This window comes from Entelurus aequoreus, linkage group LG07 (genome assembly GCF_033978785.1).
Source record: "Entelurus aequoreus isolate RoL-2023_Sb linkage group LG07, RoL_Eaeq_v1.1, whole genome shotgun sequence".
In the NCBI taxonomy this organism is placed as follows: domain Eukaryota; kingdom Metazoa; phylum Chordata; class Actinopteri; order Syngnathiformes; family Syngnathidae; genus Entelurus; species Entelurus aequoreus.
In genome coordinates this window covers 61,125,961-61,150,053 of record NC_084737.1, presented here as the reverse complement: position 1 = coordinate 61,150,053, position 24,093 = coordinate 61,125,961, and the positions used below count along the sequence as shown (strand labels likewise).

The window sequence follows — 24,093 nt, the reverse complement described above, 5'->3', positions numbered from 1 at the left end:
AATCCTGCAGCCACCAAACCAGGCGCAGTCATGGCGTTGAGGGGATCCTCAAAGCCATGACTGCGCCTAGATATTCTGTCCATTAAAGTTATGAACAGAATCGGTGACAAAGGGCAGCCTCGGCGGAGTCCAACCCTCACTGGAAAGGGGTCCGACATACTGCCGGCAATGCGGACCAAGCTCTGACACTGATCATACAGGGAGACACCCGCCACAATCAGACATGCCGATACTCCATACTCTCTGAGCACTCCCCACAGGATTTACCGGGGGCCAAGGTCGAATGTCTTCTCCAAGTCCACAAAACTTATGTAGACTGGTTGGGCAAACTCCCATGCACACTCAAGGACCCTGCCGAGAGTATAGAGCTGGTCTACCGTTCCACGACCAGGACGAAAACCACACTGTTCGTCCTGGATCCGAGGTTCCTCCTCTCCATTACACATGAATAGACCTTACCGGGAAGGCTGAGGAGTGTGATCTACGATAGTTGGAACACACCATCCGGTTCCTCTTCTTAAAGAGAGGAACCACCACCCCGGTCTGCCAATCCAGAGGTACCGCCCCCGATGTAGACGCAATGTTGCAGAGTCTTGTCAACCAAGACTGCCCCACAGCATCCAGAGCCTTAAGGAACTCCGGACGGAGCTCATACCCCCGGGGCCTTGCCACCGAGGAGCTTTTTAACTACCTTGGCAACCTCAGCCCCAGAAATAGGAGAGCCCACCACAGACTTCCCAGGCACTGTTTCCTCATAGGAAGACGTGTTGGTGGGACTGAGGAGGTCTCGCTTGGCCTGTCGGTATGCCCACTGCCTCTGGAGTCCCATGAGCCAAAAGGACCCGGTGGCTCTTTCTTCAGCTTGACAGCATCCCTCACTGCTGGTGGATTACCGCCACGACAGGCACCAAACACCTTGCGGCCACAGCTTCAATCAGCTGGCTCAACAAGAGAGGAACGGAACATGGTCCACTCAGACTCAATGTCCAGCACCTCCCTCGTGACATGTTCAAAGTTCTTCCGGACATGTTCAAAGTTCTTCAGGAGACTCTGCTAGGTGTTCCCAGCAGACCCTTACAATGCGTTAGGGCCTGCCAGGTCTGACCGGCATCCTCCCCTACCATCGGAGCCAGCTCACCACCAGGTGGTGGTTGGTAGAAAGCTCTGCCCCTCTCTTCACCGAGTGTCCAAAACATGAGGCCGCAAATCCCATGACACAACTACAAAGTCAATCATGCGGCCGAGGGTGTCCTTGTGCCAAGTGCACATATGGACACCATTATGTTTGAACATTGTGTTTGTTATGGACAATCCGTGACAAGCACAAAAGTCCAATAACAAAGCACCACTTGGGTTCAGATCCGGGTGGCCATTTTTCCCAATCACGACTCTCCAGGTTTCACTGTCGTTGCCAACATAGCGTTGAAGTCCACCAGCAGAACAAGGGAATCACCCGAGGGAGCACTCTCCAGTCCTCCCTCAAGGGAATCCAAAAAGAGTTGGTACTCTGAGCTGCTGTTTGGTGTGTAAACACAAAAAACAGTCAGGACCCGTCACCCAACCCGAAGGCTGAAGGAAGCTACCATCTCGTCTATTGGGTTTAAAGTCCAACGTGCAGGCTTTGAGCCGGGGGGCAACAAGAATTGCCACCCCAGCCTCTCATTAGTTGCAACGCCAGTGTGGAATCTCTTCCACTCTGGCGTTGCAAGTAATGAAAGTTCAGCTCAGTCCAGCCCCTCTGAGAGAACAGGTTCCAGAGCCCTTGCTGTGAGTCCAACTATATCTAGCCGGGAACGTCTCCACCTCAAGCACCAGCTCAGGCTCCTTCCCTCCCAGCGAGGTGACGTTCCATGTCCCAAGAGCGAGCTTATGTAGCCGATAATCGGACCTCCAAGTGCCCTGCCTTCTGCTGCCGCCCAGCTCACACTGCACCCTCTATGACCCAGCCCATGAGTGGTGAGCCCTGGAGGGGGGATCCACGTTGCCTCTTCGAGCTGAGCACGGCTGGGCCCCATGGGGACAGGCCCGTCAATCGCCATCGTGCCACACCTCTGGGCCTGGCTCCACAGGGGAGCCACGGTGACCTGCGTCCGGGCGAGAAAAAATCTAGGTACTTGTACTTTTAATAAAGGTCTTTGAGCTGCTCTTTGTCTGATCCCTCACCTAGGACCTGTTTGTCTTGGGAGACCATAGAAGCCCCCGGACAACATAGTTCCTGGATCAGTGGGACACGCAAACCACAAAGGTGGCGGCTCAGAAAGCAGGTTATATAAATATAACTCCAAAACCAAACATGCAATATGTCTAAACATGCCTGTAATATTGTATCAATGTGAGTTTTCCTAGAATCGGTTGTTTTTGTAAGGTTTGCAAATACAAAAATTAGGTTTTACTCACAATGACAAAATCACACTCAATATGACAGTTATTTAAACATAACTCATAAACCACACAAAAAAATGGCTAATAATGCCTGAAATAATGAATCATTGGGAGTTTTACTGAGTTTTACATTTTGCAAACACAAAAAGTAGTTTTTTACTTGACTGTAATGTTCTTAGAACCCTGAGATAATGGGAAAAAAACAATACAAATGTATTTAAACCTAACTCCTAAACAACACATGCAAAATGGCTAATAATGCCTAGGGAGACATGTAACGTTGTTAGTTTAAAAAAATGATCTTTTGTAAAGATATCAAAGACACAAGCTAGTTTTTTTTTATTCAATATGACAGTATAACAGTCATACTAAATATGAAAGTTATATAAACATAACTCCAAAACCAAACATGTGTCATGTCTAAAAATGCCTGTAATAATGTATTTACGTGAGTTTAATTGTTCAATGACCGTGGCCCTACTTCCCCTTACTCACTAAGGACATGTGCTGGTACTAAAAAAGCAATGGGCAGGAGAGCTACAGGATATGTAGTGGCAGCCTTGGATGGTTCAGTCCACATCCCATTGCCTAGCCTCATTGAATGTATAAATATCCCAAACGAAGAGATGAAATTCCCACACCCAGTGGACAACACAGTCACCTAAAGTCAGTAGCTCACCTTATCCCTGACCTGGACTCTAATGCCCCTATACTCATGCTTCTCGGACGGGATGTTGTTAGAGTTCACAAAGTCCATAAACAGATAAGTGGCCTTAACAACGCACCCTATGCACAAACATTGGACCTCGGGTGGGTCATAGTAGGAAACATGTGTTTAGGTGATGTCCACAAAACTCTCGCTGTGAAGACGCTGTTCACAAATACAACTGCGAAGGGGCGTCCTACAATGTTTGAGCCATGCCCCAATGTATTTAATGTAATAGCGAGACATTGTGAGCTACAAGTTCCATTCAGCTTCAGCACTCAACTTGTGGATAGCGCTTGTGAACCTGATCATTTAGGATGTAATGTGTTCAAACAAACCAGACATGACAATTACATCGCACCCTCCATTCAGGACAAACCCTTCTTGAAAATAATGGAAGAAGGATACAGACAAGAGCTGGACAGCTCCATTACAATTCAAGTCGCCACGTCAAAAACTCCCTAACAACAGAATTTCACCATTTAATTACTAATGGCAGCTAATGTTTCCAGTATAAAACTGTTTTTTAAAAACTGCTATGCAGTATGAATACATTTGCATAGCAGTTTTTAAAAACAGTTTTATACTGGAACCATTAGCTGCCAGTAGGTTACTGTAATTAAATGGTGAAATTTCTTACAGTGTAAGATAATGTGAAAAAAGCAATAAAAAATGATTCAAACACAACTCCTAAACCAAACATGCAAAATGTCTAAAAATGCCTGTAATATTGAATATATGTGAGTTTCACTACAATCAGTTGTTTTTGTAAGGTTTGCAAATACAAAAATTAGGTTTTAAACATAATGACAGTATAACTGCCACGCTCAATATGAAACCACACATGCAAAATGTCTAAAAATGAATTAAGAAATGTGTCTTTGTGAGTTTTACTGGAAACATTTTCTTTTGTAAGGTTTGCAAACACACAAGTTATTTTTTTTTTTACTCAATATGAAAGTGTAACTGCCACGCTCAATATGTCAGTTATTGCAAACACAAAAAGTAGTAAAAAACTACTTTTTGTGTTTGCACAAGTGGAGGAGTACCTAGGAGTCTTGTTCACGAGTGAGGATAGAGTGGATCGAGAGATCCACAGGCGGATTGGTGCGGCGTCTTCAGTATTGAGGACGCTATATCGATCCGTTGTGGTGAAGAAGGAGCTGAGCCAGAAGGAAAAGCTCTCAATTTACCGTCGATCTACGTTCCCAGCTTTGGGTTATGACCGAAAGGACAAGCGGCCGAAATGTGTTTCCTCTGCCGGGTGGTGGGTCTCTCCCTTAGAGACAGGGTGAGAAGCTCTGTCATCCGGGAGGAACTCAAAGTAAAGCCGCTGCTCCTCCACATTGAGAGGAGCCATGAGGTGGTTCGGGCATCTGCTCAGGATGCCACCCGAACGCCTCTAGGGAGGTGTGGCAGGAGGCCACGGGGAAGACCTAGGACACATTGGAAAGACTATGTCCCCGGCTGGCCTGGGAACGCCTCGGAATACCCCGAGAAGAGCTGGACGAAGTGGCTGGGGAGAGGGAAGTCTGGGATTTTCTGCTCAGGCTGCTGCCCCCGCAACCCGACCTCGGATAAGCGGAAGAAAATGGATGGATTTAGAATGACAGTTATACTGTCAGATTGAGTACAAAAACTAACTAAACCTTACACAATATAATGTTTCTAGTAAAACTCACAAAGATACATATCTCCAGGCATTATTAGCCATTTTGCATGTGTGGTTTAGGAGTTCTGTTTAAATAAATAACTGTCAGATTGAGTGTGACAGTAAACTGTCATAGTGAGTAAAACCCTTATTTTGTATTTGCAAACCTTACAAAAACAACTAAATCTAGTTAAACTCACACATATACAATATTACAGGCATTTTTAGACATAATGCATGTTTGGTTTTAGAGTAATGTTTATATAACTTTCATATTTAGTATGACAGCTGTACTGTCATATTGAATAAAAAAAAACAACTAACTTGTGTCTTTGCAAACCTTACAAAATACAATTTTTCTAGTAAAACTAACTAGATACATGCTCCAGGCATTATTAGCCATTTTGCATGTGTTGTTTGAGTTATGTTTAAATAACTGTCATATTGAGTGTGACAGTATACTGTCATAAAACCCAATTTTTGTATTTGCAACCCTGATCCTAGTAAAACTCACATATATACAATATTACAGGCAGTTTTGGACATAATGCATGTTTGGCTTTGGAGTTATGTTTATATAACAGCTCAATATAACAGCTAAACTGTTATATTGAGTAAAAAAACTAACTTGTGTTTGTCATAAAACCCAATTTTTGTATTAGCAAACCATACAACTGATTCAAATAAAACTCACATGGATTCAATATTACAGGCATTTTCAGACATTTTGCATGTTTGGTTTAGGAATTATGTTGTAATACATTTGTATTGCTTTTTTCATATTATCTAAGGATTTTTAGAACATTACTGTCATATTGAGTAAAAAAATAATTTTTGTATATGCAAGCCTTAAAAAAACAATATGTTTCCAGTAAAACTCCCAAAGACGCATTATTTCAGGCATTATTAGCCATTTTTCAGGTGTGGTTTAGGAGTTATGTTTAAATAACTGTCATATTGAGTGTGGCGTTATACTGTCATAGTGAGTTAAAAAAAAACTAACTTGTGTCTTTGCAAACCTTACAAAAGAAAATGTTTCTAGCAACACTCACAAAGATAATTTTGTTCACGCTATTAGACATGTTTCATGTGTATTTAGGAGTTATAATTAAATAACTTTCATATTGAGTGTTAAAGTTATAATGTCATTATGTGTAAAACCTAATTTTTGTATTTGCAAACTTTACAAAAACAATTGATTCTAGTAAAACTTACATAGATTCAATATTACAGGCATTTTTAGACAATTTACATGTTTGGTTTAAAAGTTGTGTTTGAATACATTTGTATTGCTTTTTTCGCATTATCTCAGGATTCTAAGATCATTACTTTCATATTGAGTAAAACAGTACTTTTTGTTTTTGCAAACCTTACAAACTCACATGAATACATTATTATAAGCAATTTTAGACATGATACACGTTTGGTTTTGGAGTTATGTTTATATAACTTTTATATTTAGTATGACTGTTATACTGTCATATTGAATAAAAAAAAACTAGCTTGTGTCTTTGCAAAGTTTACAAAATATCATTTTTCTAGTAAAACTAACAAAGATACATGTCTCCAGTCATTATTACCCATTTTGCATGGGTTGTTTAGGAATTATGTTGAAGACATTTTTATTGCTTTTTTCGCATTATCTCAGGATTCTTAGATCATTACTTTCATATTAAGTAAAAAACTACTTTTTGTTTTTGCAAACCTTACAAACTCACATAAATACATTATTACAGGCATTTTTAGACATAACACATGTTTGGTTTTGGAGTTATGTTTATATAACTTTTATATTTAATATGACTGTTATACTCTTTTATTGAATAAAAACAACTAGCTTGTGTCTTTGCAAACTTTACAAAATATACATTTCCTAGTAAAACTAACAAAGATACATGTCTCCAGGCATTATTACCCATTTTGCCTGGGTTGTTTAGGAGTTATGTTTAAATACATTTTTATTGCTTTTTTCGCATTATCTCAGGATTCTAAGATCATTACTTTCATATTGAGTAAAAAACTACTTTTTGTTTTTGCAAACCTTACAAACTCACATAAATACATTATTACAGACATTTTTAGACATGACACATGTTTGGTTTTGGAGTTATGTTTATATAACTTTCATATTTAGTATGACTGTTATACTTTCATATTGAATAAAAAAAAACTATCTTGTGTCTTTGCAAACTTTACAAAATATCATTTTTCTAGTAAAACTAACAAAGATACATGTCTCCAGGCATTATTAGCCATTTTGCATGGGTTGTTTAGGAATTATGTTTAAATACATTTTTATAGCTTTTTTCGCATTATCTCAGGATTCTAAAATCCTTACTTTCATATTGAGGAAAAAACTACTTTTTGTTTTTGCAAACCGTACAAACTCATATAAATACATTATTATAGGCGATTTTAGACATGACACACGTTTGGTTCTGGAGTTATGTTTATATAACTTTCATATTTAGTATGACTGTTATACTGTCTTATTGAATAAAAACAACTAGCTTGTGTCTTTGCAAACTTTACAAAAGATCATTTTTCTAGTAAAACTAACAAAGATACATGTCTCCAGGCAGTATTAGCCATTTTGCATGGGTTGTTTAGGAATTATGTTTAAATTCATTTTTATTGCTTTTTTCGCATTTTCTCAGGATTCTAAGATCATTACTTTCATATTGAGTAAAAAACTACTTTTTGTTTTTGCAAACCTTACAAACTCACATAAATACATTATTACAGACATTTTTAGACATGACACATGTTTGGTTTTGGAGTTATGTTTATATAACTTTTATATTTAGTATGACTGTTATACTGTCATATTGAATAAAAAACACTAGCTTGTGTCTTTGCAAACTTTACAAAAGATCATTTTTCTAGTAAAACTAACAAAGATACATGTCTCCAGGCATTATTACCCATTTTGCATGGGTTGTTTAGGAATTATGTTTAAATACATTTTTATTGCTTTTTTCGCATTATCTCAGGATTTTAAGATCATTACTTTCATATTGAGTAAAAAACTACTTTTTGTTTTTGCAAACCTTACAAACTCACATTAATACATTATTACAGGCATTTTTAGACATGACACATGTTTGGTTTTGGAGTTATGTTTATATAACTTTCATATTTAGTATGACTGTTATACTGTCATATTGAATAAAAAACACTAGCTTGTGTCTTTGCAAACTTTACAAAAGATCATTTTTCTAGTAAAACTAACAAAGATACATGTCTCCAGGCATTATTACCCATTTTGCATGGGTTGTTTAGGAATTATGTTTAAATACATTTTTATTGCTTTTTTCGCATTATCTCAGGATTTTAAGATCATTACTTTCATATTGAGTAAAAAACTACTTTTTGTTTTTGCAAACCTTACAAACTCACATTAATACATTATTACAGGCATTTTTAGACATGACACATGTTTGGTTTGGGAGTTATGTTTATATAACTTGCATATTTAGTATGACTGTTATACTGTCATATTGAATAAAAAAAAACTAGCTTGTGTCTTTGCAAACTTTACAAAATATCTTTTTTCTAGTAAAACTAACAAAGATACATGTCTCCAGGCATTATTAGCCATTTTGCATGGGTTGTTTAGGAATTATGTTTAAATACATTTTTATTGCATTTTTCGCATTATCTCAGGATTCCAAAATCCTTACTTTCATATTGAGGAAAAAACTACTTTTTGTTTTTGCAAACCTTACAAACTCATATAAATACATTATTATAGGCGATTTTAGACATGACACACGTTTGGTTCTGGAGTTATGTTTATATAACTTTCATATTTAGTATGACTGTTATACTGTCTTATTGGATAAAAACAACTAGCTTGTGTCTTTGCAAACTTTACAAAATATACATTTCCTAGTAAAACTAACAAATATACATGTCTCCAGGCAATAATACCCATTTTGCCTGGGTTGTTTAGGAGTTATGTTTAAATACATTTTTATTGCTTTTTACGCATTATCTCAGGATTCTAAGATCATTACTTTCATATTGAGTAAAAAACTACTTTTTGTTTTTGCAAACCTTACAAACTCTCATAAATACATTATTACAGACATTTTTAGACATGACACATGTTTGGTTTTGGAGATTTGTTTATATAACTTTTATATTTAGTATGACTGTTATACTGTCATATTGAATTAAAAAAACTAGCTTGTGTCTTTGCAAACTTTACAAAAGATAATTTTTCTAGTAAAACTAACAAAGATACATGTCTCCAGGCATTATTAGCCATTTTGCATGGGTTGTTTAGGAGTTATGTTTAAATACATTTTTATTGCTTTTTTCGCATTATCTCAGGATTCTAAGATCATTACGTTCATATTGAGTAAAAAACTACTTTTTGTTTTTGCAAACCTTACAAACTCACATTAATACATTATTACAGGCATTTTTAGACATGACACATGTTTGGTTTTGGAGTTATGTTTATATAACTTTCATATTTAGTATGACTTTTATACTGTCATATTGAATATAAAAAAACTGGCTTGTGTCTTTGCAAACTTTACAAAAGATCATTTTTCCAGTAAAACTAAAAAAGATACATGTCTCCAGGCATTATTAGCCATTTTGCATGGGTTGTTTAGGAGTTATGTTTAAATACATTTTTATTGCTTTTTTCGCATTATCTCAGGATTTTAAGAACATTACAGTCATATTGAGTAAAAAAACTACTTTTTGTGTTTGCAAGATTTAAAAAAGCATGTGTTTCGAGTAAAACGGCCAAGGATGCATTATTTCAGGCATTATTAGCCATTTTTCATGTGTGGTTTGAGTTATGGTTAAATAACTGTCATATACTGTCAGTTATGACATAGTAAGTAAAACCTAATTTATGTATTTGCAAACCTTACAAAATCATTTAAATCTAGTAAAACTCACATGGATTCAATATTACAGACATTTTTAGACATTTTGCATGTTTGGTTTAGGAATTATGTTGGAATCATTTTTATTAATCTGTTCGTATTATCTCAGAATTTTAGAACATTACTGTCATATTGAGTAAAAAAATAATTGTTGTGTTTGCAAGCCTTAAAAAAGCATATGTTTCGAGTAAAACTTACAAGAATGCATTATTTCAGGCATTGTTAGTCATTTTTCATGTGTAGTTTAAGAGTTATGTTTAAATAACTGTCATATTGAGTGTGGCAGTTATACTGTCATATTGAGTAAAAAAAACTAACCTGTCTTTGCAAACCTTACAAAAGAAAATGTTTCTAGTAACACTCACAAAGATACAGTTTTTCACGCATTATTAGACATGTTTCATGTGTGGTTAGGAGTTATAAATAAATAATTGTCATATTGAGTGTTACAGTTTTAATGTCATTATGTGTAAAACCTAATTTTTGTATTTGCAAACCTTACAAAAACAATTGATTCTAGTAAAACTTATATAGATTCAATATTACAGGCATTTTTAGACATTTTACATGTTTGGTTTAAAATTTGTGTTTAAATACATTTGTATTGCTTTTTTCGCATTATCTCAGGATTCTAAGAACATTACTTTCATAAAGAGTAAAAAACTACTTTTTGTTTTTGCAAACCTTACAAACTCACATAAATACATTATTACAGGCATTTTTAGACATGGAGTTATGTTTATATAACTTTCATATTTATTATGACTGTTATACTGTCATATTGAATAAAAAAAACTAGCTTGTGTCTTTGATATCTTTACAAAAGATCATTTTTTTAAACCAACAACGTTACATATCTCCCTAGGCATTATTAGCCATTTTGCATGTGTTGTTTAGGAGTTAGGTTTAAATACATTTGTATTGCTTTTTTCCCATTATCTCAGGGTTCTAAGAACTTTAAAGTCAAGTAAAAAACTACTTTTTGTGTTTGCAAAATGTAAAACTCAGTAAAACTCCCAATGATTCATTATTTCAGGCATTATTAGCCATTTCTTTGTGTGGTTTATGAGTTATGTTTAAATAACTGTCATATTGAGTGTGATTTTGTCATTGTGAGTAAAACCTAATTTTTGTATTTGCAAACCTTACAAAAACAACCGATTCTAGGAAAACTCACATTGATACAATATTACAGGCATGTTTAGACATATTGCATGTTTGGTTTTGGAGTTATATTTATATAACCTGCTTTCTGAGCCGCCACCTTTGTGGTTTGCGTGTCCCACTGATCCAGGAACTATGTTGTCCGGGGGCTTCTATGGTCTCCCAAGACAAACAGGTCCTAGGTGAGGGATCAGACAAAGAGCAGCTCAAAGACCTTTATTAAAAGTACAATTGAGGACCTAGATTTTTTCTCGCCCGGACGCAGGTCACCGTGGCTCCCCTGTGGAGCCAGGCCCAGAGGTGTGGCACGATGGCGATTGACGGGCCTGTCCCCATGGGGCCCAGCCGTGCTCAGCTCGAAGAGGCAACGTGGATCCCCCCTCCAGGGCTCACCACTCATGGGCTGGGTCATAGAGGGTGCAGTGTGAGCTGGGCGGCAGCCGAAGGCAGGGCACTTGGTGGTCCGATTATCGGCTACATAAGCTCGCTCTTGGGACATGGAACGTCACCTCGCTGGGAGGGAAGGAGCCTGAGCTGGTGCTTGAGGTGGAGATGTTCCCGGCTAGATATAGTTGGACTCACAGCAAGGGCTCTGGAACCTGTTCTCTCAGAGGGGATGGACTGAGCTGAACTTTCATTACTTGCAACGCCAGAGTGGAAGAGATTCCACACTGGCGTTGCAACTAATGAGAGGCTGGGGTGGCAATTCTTGTTGCAATTCAAAGCCTGCACGTTGGACTTTAAACCCAATAGACGAGATGGTAGCTTCCTTCAGCCTTCGGGTTGGTTGAAGGGTACTGACTGTTGTTTGTGTTTACACACCAAACAGCAGCTCAGAGTACCAACTCTTTTTGGATTCCCTTGAGGGAGTACTGGAGAGTGCTCCCTAGGGTGATTCCCTTGTTCTGCTGGTGGACTTCAACGCTATGTTGGCAACAACAGTGAAACCTGGAGAGTCGTGATTGGGAAAAATGGCCACCCGGATCTGAACCCAAGTGGTGCTTTGTTATTGGACTTTTGTGCTTGTCACGGATTGTCCATAACAAACACAATGTTCAAACATAAGGGTGTCCATATGTGCACTTGGCACAAGGACACCCTCGGCCGCATGATTGACTTTGTAGTTGTGTCATGGGATTTGCGGCCTCATGTTTTGGACACTCTGTGAAGAGAGGGGCAGAGCTTTCTACCAACCACCACCTGGTGGTGAGCTGGCTCCGATGGTAGGGGAGGATGCCGGTCAGACCTGGCAGGCCCAAACACATTGTAAGGGTCTGCTGGGAACACCTAGCAGAGTCTCCTGAAGAACTTTGAACATATCCGGAAGAACTTTGAACATGTCACGAGGGAGGTGCTGGACATTGAGTCTGAGTGGACCATGTTTTGTTCCTCTCTTGTTGAGCCAGCTGATTGAAGCTGTGGCCGCAAGGTGTTTGGTGCCTGTCGTGGCGGTAATCCACCAGTAGTGAGGGATGCTGTCAAGCTGAAGAAAGAGCCACCGGGTCCTTTTGGCTCATGGGACTCCAGAGGCAGTGGGCATACCGACAGGCCAAGCGAGACCTCCTCAGTCCCACCAACACGTCTTCCTATGAGGAAACAGTGCCTGGGAAGTCTGTGGTGGGCTCTCCTATTTTTGGGGCTGAGGTTGCCGAGGTAGTTAAAAAGCTCCTCGGTGGCAAGGCCCCAGGGGTATGAGCTCCGTCCGGAGTTCCTTAAGGCTCTGGATGCTGTGGGGCAGTCTTGGTTGACAAGACTCTGCAACATTGCGTCTACATCGGGGGCGGTACCTCTGGATTGGCAGACCGGGGTGGTGGTTCCTCTCTTTAAGAAGGGGAACCGGAGGGTGTGTTCCAACTATCGTAGATCACAGTCCTCAGCCTTCCCGGTAAGGTCTATTCATGTGTAATGGAGAGGAGGAACCTCGGATCCAGGACGAACAGTGTGGTTTTCGTCCTGGTCGTGGAACGGTAGACCAGCTCTATTCTCTCGGCAGGGTCCTTGAGTGTGCATGGGAGTTTGCCCAACCAGTCTACATAAGTTTTGTGGACTTGGAGAAGACATTCAACCTTGGCCCCCGGTAAATCATGTGGGGAGTGCTCAGAGAGTATGGAGTATCGGCATGTCTGATTGTGGCGGGTGTCTCCCTGTATGATCAGTGTCAGAGTTTGGTCCGCATTGCCGGCAGTATGTCGGACCCCTTTCCAGTGAGGGTTGGACTCCACCAAGGCTGCCCTTTGTCACCAATAATGTTCATAACTTTAATGGACAGAATATCTAGGCGCAGTCATGGCTTTGAGGATCCCCTCAACGCCATGACTGCGCCTGGTTTGGTGGCTGCAGGATTAGGTCTCTCTTTTTTGCAGATGATGTGGTCCTGATGGCTTCAACTGGCCAAGATCTTCAGCTTTCATTGGATCGGTTCGCAGTGAAGCGACTGGGATGAGAATCAGCACCTCCTAGTCCGAGTCCATGGTTCTCGCCCGGGAAAGGGTGGAGTGCCATCTCGAGGTTGGGAAAGAGATCTTGCCCCAAGTGAAGGAGTTCAAGTACCTAGGAGTCTTGTTCACAAGTGAGGATAGAGTGGATTGTGAGATCTACAGGCGGATCGGTGCGGCGTCTTCAGTAATGAGGACGCTATATCGATCCGTTGTGGTGAAGAAGGAGCTGAGCCAGAAGGAAAAGCTTTCAATTTACCGGTCGATCAACGTTCCCATCCTCACCTATGGTCATGAGCTTTGGGTTATGACCGAAAGGACAAGGTCACGGGTACAAGCGGCCGAAATGAGTTTCCTCCGCCGGGTGGTGGGTCTCTCCCTTAGAGATAGGGTGAGAAGCTCTGTCATCTGGGAGGAACTCAGTGTAAAGCCGCTGCTCCTCCACATTGAGAGGAGCCAGATGAGGTGGTTCGGGCATCTGCTCAGGATGCCACCCGAACGCCTCCCTAGGTCCGAACGGCAGGAGGCCATGGGGAAGACCTAGGATACATTGGAAAGACTATGGCCTGGGAACGCCTCAGGATCCCCCGAGAAGAGCTGGACTAAGTGGCTGGGGAGAGGGAAGTCTGGGCTCTCTACTTAGGCTGCTGCCCCCGCAACCCGACCTCGGATAAGCGGAAGAAAATGGATGGATTTGGTATGACAGTTATACTGTCATATTGAGTGTGACAGTATACTGTCATAAAACCCAATTTTTGTATTTGCAAACCTGATTCTAGTAAAACTTACATCTATACAATATTACAGGCAATTTTGGACATAATGCACATTTGGTTTTGGAGTTATGTTTATATAACTTTAATATATAGTATGACATTACTGTTATAATGAGTAAAAAAACTAACTTGTGTCTGTAGTAAAACTCAATTTTTGTATTTGCAAACCTTACAAAAACAAATGATTCTAGTAAAACTCACATGGATTCAATATTACAGGCATTTTTAGACATTTTGCATGTTTGGTTTAGGAATCATGTTGGAATACATTTGTATTGCTTTTTTCACATTATCTCAGCATTTTAAGAACTTACTGTCATATTGAGTAAAAAAAACTTTTTGTGTTTGCAAGCCTTAAAAAAACAACCGATTCTAGTAAAACTCACATTGATACAATATCAAAGGCATGTTTAGACATCTTGCATGTTTGGTTTTGGAGTTATGTTTATATAACCTGCTTTCTGAGCCGCAACCTTTGTGGTTTGCGTGTCCCACTGATCATAGGAGCTATGTTGTCCGGGGGCTTCTATGCCCCCTGGTAGGGTCCCCCAAGACATACAGGTCCTAGGTGAGGAATCAGACAAAGAGCAGCTCAAAGGGTGACGGGTCCTGACTGTTGTTGGTGTTTACGCACCAAACAGCAGCTCAGAGTACCCACTGTTTTTGGATTCCCTTGAGAGTGCTCCCTCGGGTGATTCCCTTGTTCTGCTGGGGGTCTTCAACGCTCATGTTGGCAACGACTTTGAAACCTGGAGAGTCGTGATTGGGAAAAATGGCCACCCGGATCTGAACCCAAGTGGTGCTTTGTTATTGGACTTTTGTGCTCGTCACGGATTGTCCATAACAAACACAATGTTCAAACATAAGGGTGTCCATATGTGCACTTGGCACCAGGACACCCTCGGCCGCAGTTCCATTATTGACTTTGTAGTTGTGTCATGGGATTTGCGGCCTCATGTTTTGGACACTCGGGTGAAGAGAGGGGCGAGCTTTCTACCGATCACCACCTGGTGAGCTGGCTCCGATGGTGGGGTAGGATCCCGGACAGACCTGGCAGGCCCAAACGCATTGTGAGAGTCTTTTGGGAATGCCTAGCAGAGTCTCCTGTCAGAGAGAGTTTCTTTTTCCACCTCCGGAGGAACTTTGAACATGTCACAAAGGAGGTGCTGGACATTGAGTCTGAATGGATCATTTTCCGTGCCTCTCTTGTCAAGCCAGCTGATTGGAGCTGTGGCCGCAAGGTGTTTGGTGCCTGTCGTGGCGGTAATCCTAGAACCCGCTGGTGGCCACCAGCAGTGCGGGATGCCGTCAAGCTGAAGAAAGAGCTTATCTGGTCCTTTTGGCTCATGGGACTCCAGAGGCAGCGGGCATACCGACAGGCCAAGCAGTGCCTGGGGAATTCTGTGGTGGGCTCTCCTATTTCTGGGGCTGAGGTTGCCAAGGTAGTTTTAAAAGCTCCTCGGTGGCAAGGCCCCGGGGGTGGATGAGCTCTGTTCGGAATTCCTTAAGGCTCTGGATGCTGTGGGGCTGTTTTAGTTGACAAGACTCTGCAACATCGCGTGGACATCAGGGGGGGTACCTCTGGATTGGCAGACCGGGGTGGTGGTTCCTCTCTTTAAGAAGGGGAACCGGAGGGTGTGTTCCAACTATCGTAGATCACACTCCTCAGCCTTCCCGGTAAGGTCTATTCATGTGTACTGGAGAGGAGGAACCTCGGATCCAGGACGAACAGTGTGGTTTTCGTCCTGGTCGTGGAACGGTAGACCAGCTCTATACTCTCGGCAGGGTCCTTGAGTGTGCATGGGAGTTTGTCCAACCACTCTACATGTGCTTTGTGGACTTGGAGAAGACATTCGACCGTGGCCACCCCGGGAAGTCCTGTGGGGAGTGCTCAGAGAGTATGGGGTATCGGCATGTCTGATTGTGGCGGGTCGCTCCCTGTATGATCAGTGTCAGAGCTTGGTCCGCATTGCCAGCAGTAAGTTGGCTGCCCTTTGTCACCAAATGTGTTCATAAATTTTATGGACAGAATTTCTAGGCGCAGTCATGGCGTTGAGGGGATCCGGTTTGGTGGCTGCAGGATTAGGTCTCTCCTTTTTGCAGATGATGTGGTCCTTATGGCTTTAACTGGCCAGGATCTTCAGCTCTCATTGGATTGGTTCGCAGCCGAGTGTGAAGCGACTGGGATGAGAATCAGCACCTCCAAGTCCGAGGTTCTCGCCCGGGAAAGGGTGGAGTGCCATCTCGAGGTTGGGCAGGAGATCTTGCCCCAAGTGGATGAGTTCAAGTACCTGGAGTCTTGTTCATGAGTGAGGGAAGAGTGGATCGTGAGATGCACAGGCTGATCGGTGCGGCGTCTTCAGTAATGAGGACGCTATATCGATTCGTTGTGGTAAGAAGGAGCTGCGCCAGAAGGAAAAGCTCTCAATTTACCGGTCAATCTACGTTCCCATCCTCACCTATGGTCATGAGCTTTGGGTTATGACCGAAAGGACAAGATCACGGGTACAAGCGGCCGAAATGAGTTTTCTCCGCTGGGTGGCGGGTGTCTCCCTTACTGTAAGAATTTTCACCGTTTAATTACAGTAACCTACTGGCAGCTAATGGTTCCAGTATAAAACTGTTTTTCTACAGCACACATACTGTGATTTATCATTACAGTTTATTACTGTAAAAAGTATCACAGTACTGTGCTGTATCAAATATACGCTTCACAGCATAATACTGTCATCTGTTTAGCGGCATTACACTGTTATTTTAGTGTATCTACTGTAATATCCATTAACAGTTAATTACAGTAAAATAATTGTAAGCACTATAGACTGAGCTTTACAGTATAATGCCACTAGAATTTAATGAGTTGAACTTTTAATTTTTCAAAATCAAAACCCCTGCAATCTGCTGGCATAAAAATGACTGGAGAAATGGCCTTGCAAGATTATGTTTTTATTAACCAATTATTGTAAAGTGCATCAAATACATTCAATGTACATTTAGTGCATTCTTCTTATTTTCAGTAAAGCATTTTAACATTTATAACATGTCCACTTAATTTCTAACTGGAGACAAAACACCGAACACGAGTCCAGTGTTTAGTTGTCGGCTACATAAAGCCCCACTCAAAGTCTGTGAGATGTTTTATAAGGGTGGCTACGTGAGGATTTACAGTTGCTGCCTTTTTCTGGACCAGCTTCCCGGTCTTCTTGGACACCACCTTTCCCTGGCTAGCCTTTGTTCCCCTCTCAGGGTTAACGCCAATGAATCGCCTAAAAAAGAGAGAAAGCATATTAGATATTCTGTTGTGATTGAAGATTACTTGTAGTCGATACAGAACCCCCCTCACATTGTTATTTAGGAATATGCACTGCACAAATATTAATATCAATTTTAGGATATATGTGAGCCTATACCATAACCACAGCTGTAGATGAGTGAATGCTCTAAAACCCATTAAGACAAATTCAGAGAGGAAGACAATGCTAAAGCCTCCCCAATCCCTCTCTCTATTTATGTTTTCTCTCCATCTACGGGACCGTGTATTTACGCTGATGTTTCCTGCTTTCACCCATTTAACATATCGTTACCTGCTCATTACCTATCTTCTCTGCATCCTGTGGTCACACTGGTGCTTCTTGCCTTTACCCATTCAACATATCTTTACCTGCACATTACCTACCTTCTCTGCATAGTGTGGTCACGCTGGTGCTTTCTACCTTTACCCATTCAACATATCTTTACCTGCACATTACCTACCTTCTCTGTATCCTGGAGTCAAGCTGGTGTTTCCTGCCTTTACTCATTCAACATATCTTTACCTGCACATTACCTACCTTCTCTGTATCCTGGCGTCTAGCTGGTGTTTCCTGCCTTCACCCATTCAACATATCTTTACCTGCACATTACCTACCTTCCCTGCATCCTTGGGTCACACTGGTGCTTCTTTCTTTCACCATACAACATATCTTCACCTGCACATACCTACCTTGTCTGCATGGCCTCGACCACACCTGCGCTTCCTTCTTTCACCCATTCAACATACCTTCACCCGCACATTACCTACCTTCCCTGCATAGTGGGGTCACACTGGTGCTTCCTGCCTTTACCCATTCAACATATCTTCACCCGCACATTACCTACTTGCTCTGCATTCTCGGGTCAAGCTGGTGCTTCCTGCCATCATCCAGTCAACATATCTTTACCTGCAAATTACCTACTTTTTCTGCATCCTGGGGTCAAACAGGTGCTTCCTTCTTTGACCCAGTCAACATATCTTTACCTGCACATTACCTACCTTCTCTGTATCCTAGAGTCAAACTGGTGCTTCGGTCCCTAATAAGAAGGTCCACAAAGGAACAGAAGAGTCATTGATTTAAGGCACAAAATTGGGGAAATGACAAGTCAAATTCCTGAACAGAGGTGAGAAATATATAATAAAATATCCTAACAGTATTTTAACAGTATCAAGAGGATTTACCTTTGAACAAATTCCAATGTCCGAGGACCTTCCTCTTGGTATTCCAAGTTGAACACATAGTAGGTGGCAAGAAGGGCAGCAAGCCCTGAGATTAAGCTAGGTTGGACGCCTTTGCAGATGACATCACCTTCCATGCTGATCATCCAACGTTTTATTGTGACTTTGTCACCAGCAACTGGTACAGTCAAGAAATGCAGTTTATGTTCCTAAACAGTATCCAATATGGGTAGCATTTTAAAAGTATTTGGAATGGCCACCTCACTCGCTCTCTCTTTCCTCTGTTTACATCTAGTCTCCTAAGGCAGTGGTTCTCAAATGGGGGTACGCGTGCTCCTGGGGGTACTTGAAGGTATGCCAAGGGGTATGTGAGATTTTTTTTAAATATTCTAAAAATAGCAACAATTCAAAAATCCTTTATAAATATATTTATTGAATAATACTTCGACAAAATATGAATGTAAGTTCATAAACTGAACAACTAATCAAGTAGGCTATTCCATTCATTACCATAAAGCCAGAGTTTCCCCCATGCCATGATGGTTTGACCCTACCTGGCGGCGGTGCCACACGGCACCAACTGTCAATCAACTATCCATGTAGAAAACAATGGAGGCTTGGTTAAAGCGTAGTGGACATGTTCCATAAATATTGATGTTAAAGATTTCTTTTTTTGTGAAGAAATGTTGAGAATGAAGTTCATGAATCCAGATGGATCTCTATTGCAATCCCCAAAAAGGGCACTTTAAGTTGATTACTTCTATGTGTAAAAATCTTTATTTATAATTGAATCACTTGTTTATTTTTCAACAAGTTTTTAGTTATTTTTATATCTTTTTTTCCAAATAGTTCAAGAAAGACCAAAACAAATGAGCAATATTTTGCACTGTTATACAATTTAATAAATCAGAAACTGATGACATAGTGCTGTATTTTACTTCTTTATCTCTTTTTTTCAACCAAAAATGCTTTACTCTGATTAGGGGGTACTTGAAGTTAAAAAATGTTCACAGGGGTACATCACTGAAAAAAGGTTGAGAACCACTGTCCTAAGGCAGTGGTTCTCAACCTTTTTTCAGTGCTGTGAACATTTTTTTAATGCAAGTAGACCTCCATGTCTTCATAACAGGAATATCCTGAATTCTCAAGTTGCATATCACAATAGTCATCATCAGTGTTAATAACACAAGAGCTGCTTGGATTTGCTGTTGAGCAAGTCAAACTTCGTTCAGTGTACCCCGTAGTGCTTCCTTGACACGTGCGATGTGAAAGTAGACTTGACTGTAAATCTTTTTTCACATTGACTGAAGGGGCACGTAACTGTCCTACCTTCGGTAATATGACTTTTCAAATGCAGGAGAAAGGCCCGTATATCATCGCACTTCGCGCTACATGAGACAATATTACAAGGTAAACCTTCTGCGCTATACATATCAGTCCTACTCTTGCCATATTTATGACGACGGCTGTGAGTTTTGAAGGCTGACAAGTTGGAAAAAACTCTTGTGCATTTAGGGAAAGCACACTTAAACGATGCATTAGGCATACAACTATGACTTCGCATGTGTCTAACATACGCAAATACATTGCTGCAAGTCGTAGCACATATGTTGCAAGTTATCATCTTTTATGATGACTATGACAAAAAAGAAGAAAACTTAGCTAGCTAGCATGCGGCGGTACATGCGCGTGGTCAACGATAGTGTCTGTGATGCTGACTGTGACGCTATGTCATTTCGGACTTTATAAATATATATATAAAGTAATTCAAACAGAAAATGACACATCAAGGTACAAGTGACTCTTACCTTGTTATCAAAAACACACAATGCAGTAGGATGGATTTAGCAGGGTCGGCCAGGTGAAATGAAGCTCGGTTGGACGAATTGTGGGCGGACCCAAGAAACAAGTCTGAAAAATACTGAATTAACTTACTGCTGGTCTATATTTTTTGAAAAATGCAACAAAATTTACAGTACTTAACTGCATTTAAGAAGAACATGATAGGTTGATTGGCAACACTAAATTGGCCCTAGTGTGTGAATGTGAGTGTGAATGTTGTCTGTCTATCTGTGTTGGCCCTGCGATGAGGTGGCGACTTGTCCAGGGTGTACCCCGCCTTCCGCCTGATTGTAGCTGAGATAGGCTCCAGCGCCCCCCGCGACCCCGAAGGGAATAAGCGGTAGAAAATGGATGGATGGATGGAGTATATAACTGTAATTTTATTTTTTATTTTTACAGTAATTTTTTACAGTGAAGGTCATGGGTGTCAAACTCTGGCCCGTGGGCCAAATTTGGCCCAACGTGTAATTTGACTTGGCCCTTGAAGCAATATCAAATTAACACTAAAGCTGGACCGTCGATTATACATTGCGGCAGTGCCGCGGTAACACCGCATTCACCGCTACTTCTAATACTTGCCAACCCTCCCGGGAGTGACTCCAGCACTCCTCCCGAATTTTTTTTTTTTTTTTTCAGCTAGTCAAACGAGTGCCGGCCCAGTTTCATGTCAGTGCAGCTTCTGCACCCACACACACTTGAATGCAACGCATACTTCATCAACAGCGATACAGGTTACACTGACGGTAGCCAAATAAAAAACTTTAACACTTTTAGAAATATACTCCACACTGTGAATCCACACCAAACAAGAATGACAAACACATTTCGGGAGAACATCCGCACCGTAACACAACATAAACACAACAGAACAAATACCCGGAACCCTTTGTAGCACTAAATCTTCCGGGACGCTACAAGGTGTGTGTGGGGGGGGGGGAGGTTTGGTGGTAGCGGGGGTGTATTTTGTAGCGTCCCGAAAGAGTTAGTGCTGCAAAAGATTCTGGGTATTTGTTTTTTTGTGTTTATGTTATGTTACGGTGCGGATGTTCTCCCGAAAAGTGTTTTTTATTTTTGTTTGGTGTGGGTTCACAGTGTGGCGTATATTTCTAACAGTGTTAAAGTTTTTTATACTGGCACCCTCAGTGTAACCTGTATCGCTGTTGATGAAGTATGCGTTGCATTCATTTGTGTATGCGTGCTGAAGCTGCACATATCTTGTGACTGGGTGTGAATGATGTTAGAATTGGGTGTACGAGATATGACTGTTGAACACCTTCGTTCGATAATGAAAGTTGCCTCAGCTCAAAGCCTGAGCCCCGACATTAAAGAACTAGCATCTAAAAAAAGATGCTAGGTATCTGGCTTGGGCACATCAAATTAGATCAGTGTGTTGCAAACTGAGCAGTTTAAAGTCCTGAATGGTTGTTTTATTCATTGTTATTTTATTTTCAAATTTATTAGCCTGTGGAAAAAGTTAATGTTGATATTTACCTCAGAAGGCTGCAAATAGAAAAGAGGCATTCAATTTTTATTTAAATTGTATTTGATATGCAATTGATATTTTTTAATTATTATTATCATTATTTGAAACTCCATTTTGCATGTCACTATAAAGTTATATAAGCCTTGCTTGTTCAATATTCAATGCAAAACTTGTTTGGGTCCCTATTAAAAGGTTAATTTGTTCAACCTTGGCCCGTGGCTTTGTTCAGTTTTAAACTTTGGCTCTGTATCAAACTCTGTATTTGAGTTTGACACCCCTGGTGAAGGTGAAGCTCTGTCATCCTGGAGGCCACGGGGAAGACCCAGGACACATTGGGAACACTATGTCTCCCGGCTGGCCTGGGAACGCCTCGGGATCCCCTGAGAAAAGGTCCTAGGTGAGGGATCAGACAAAGAGCAGCTCTAAGACCTTTATGAAAAGTACAAATCGAGGACCTAGATTTTTTCTCGCCCAGGCGCAGGTCACCGTGGCTCCCCTGTGGAGCCAGGCGCAGAGGTGGGGCACGATGGCGAGCGACTGGTGGCCGGGCCTGTCTCCATGGGGTCCTGCCGGTCTCAGCTCGAAGAGGCAACGTGGGTCAACCCTCCAATGGGCTCACCACTCATGGGCCCATTGAGGTCATAGAGGTCGGATGCAGTGTGAACTGGGCGGCAGCCGAAGGCAGGGCACTTGGCGATCCGATTATCGGCTACATAAGCTCGCTCTTGGGACGTGGAACGTCACTTTGCTGGGAGGGAAAGAGCCTGAGCTGGTGCGCGAGGTGAAGAAGTTCCGGCTAGATATAGTTGGACTCACTTCGACGCACAGCAAGGGCTCTGGAACCTGTTCTCTCAAGAGGGGCTGGACTCTCTTCCACTCTGGCGTTGCAAGCAATGAGAGGCTGGGGTGGCAATTGTTGTTGCTCAAAGCCTGCACGTTGGACTTTAACCCAGTAGACGAGATGGTAGCATCCCTCCGCCTTCGGGTTGGGTGACGGGTCCTGACTGTTGTTTGTGTTTACGCACCAAACAGCAGCTCAGAGTACCCACTCTTTTTGGATTCCCTTGAGGGAGTACTGGAGAGTGCTCCCTCGGGTGATTCCCTTGTTCTGTTGGGGGACTTCAATGCTCATGTTGGCAAGGACATTGAAACCTGGAGAGTCGTGATTGGGAAAAATGGCCACCCGTATCTGAACCCAAGTGGTGCTTTGGAATTGGACTTTTGTGCTCGTCACGGATTGTCCATAACAAACACAATGTTCAAACATAAGGAAGAACTTTGAACATGTCACGAGGGAGGTGCTGGACATTGAGTCTGAGTGGACCATGTTCCGTGCCTCTCTTGTCGAGCCTGCTGATTGGAGCTGTGGCCGCAAGGTGTTTAGTGCCTGTCGTGGCGGTAATCCTAGAACTCGCTGGTGGCCACCAGCAGTGAGGGATGCCGTCAAGCTGAAGAAAGAGCCTATCGGGTCCTTTTGGCTCATGGGACTCCAGAGGCAGCGGGCATACCGACAGGCCAAGCAGTGCCTGGGGAATCTGTGGTGGACTCTCCTATTTCTGGGGCTTAGGTTGCCTAGGTAGTTAAAAAGCTCCTCTGTGGCAAGGCCCCGGTGGTGGATGAGTTCCTTAAGGCTCTGGATACTGTGGGGCTGTAGGTTGAACAAATTAACCTTTTAATAGGGACCCAAACAAGTTTTGCATTGAATATTGAACAAACAAGGCTTATATAACTTTATAGTGACATGCAAAATGGAGTTTCAAATAATGATAATAATAATTAAAAAATATCAATTGCATATCAAATACAATTTAAATAAAAATTGAATGCCTCTTTTCTATTTGCAGCCTTCTGAGGTAAATATCAACATTAACTTTTTCCACAGGCTAATAAATTTGAAAATAAAATAACAATGAATAAAACAACCATTCAGGACTTTAAACTGCTCAGTTTGCAACACACTGATCTAATTTGATGTGCCCAAGCCAGATACCTAGCATCTTTTTTTAGATGCTAGTTCTTTAATGTCGGGGCTCAGGCTTTGAGCTGAGGCAACTTGCATTATCGAACGAAGGTGTTCAACAGTCATATCTCGTACACCCAATTCTAACATCATTCACACCCAGTCACAAGATATGTGCAGCTTCAGCACGCATACACAAATGAATGCAACGCATACTTCATCAACAGCGATACAGGTTACACTGAGGGTGCCAGTATAAAAAACTTTAACACTGTTAGAAATATACGCCACACTGTGAACCCACACCAAACAA

At 41.5% G+C, this 24,093-nt stretch overlaps 1 long non-coding RNA gene across 1 annotated transcript; it reads right to left on the bottom strand.

Annotated features, from left to right (window-relative positions):
• Nucleotides 1-18,134: 18,134 nt before the first annotated feature.
• LOC133653146 (uncharacterized) lies at nucleotides 18,135-20,405 on the bottom strand. Its single transcript, XR_009826670.1, has 3 exons — nucleotides 20,304-20,405; nucleotides 18,499-18,673; nucleotides 18,135-18,353 (listed from the first exon to the last, which is right to left on the bottom strand). It is a non-coding gene; the product is annotated as an uncharacterized LOC133653146 (long non-coding RNA).
• Between the last annotated feature and the right edge of the window lie 3,688 nt (nucleotides 20,406-24,093).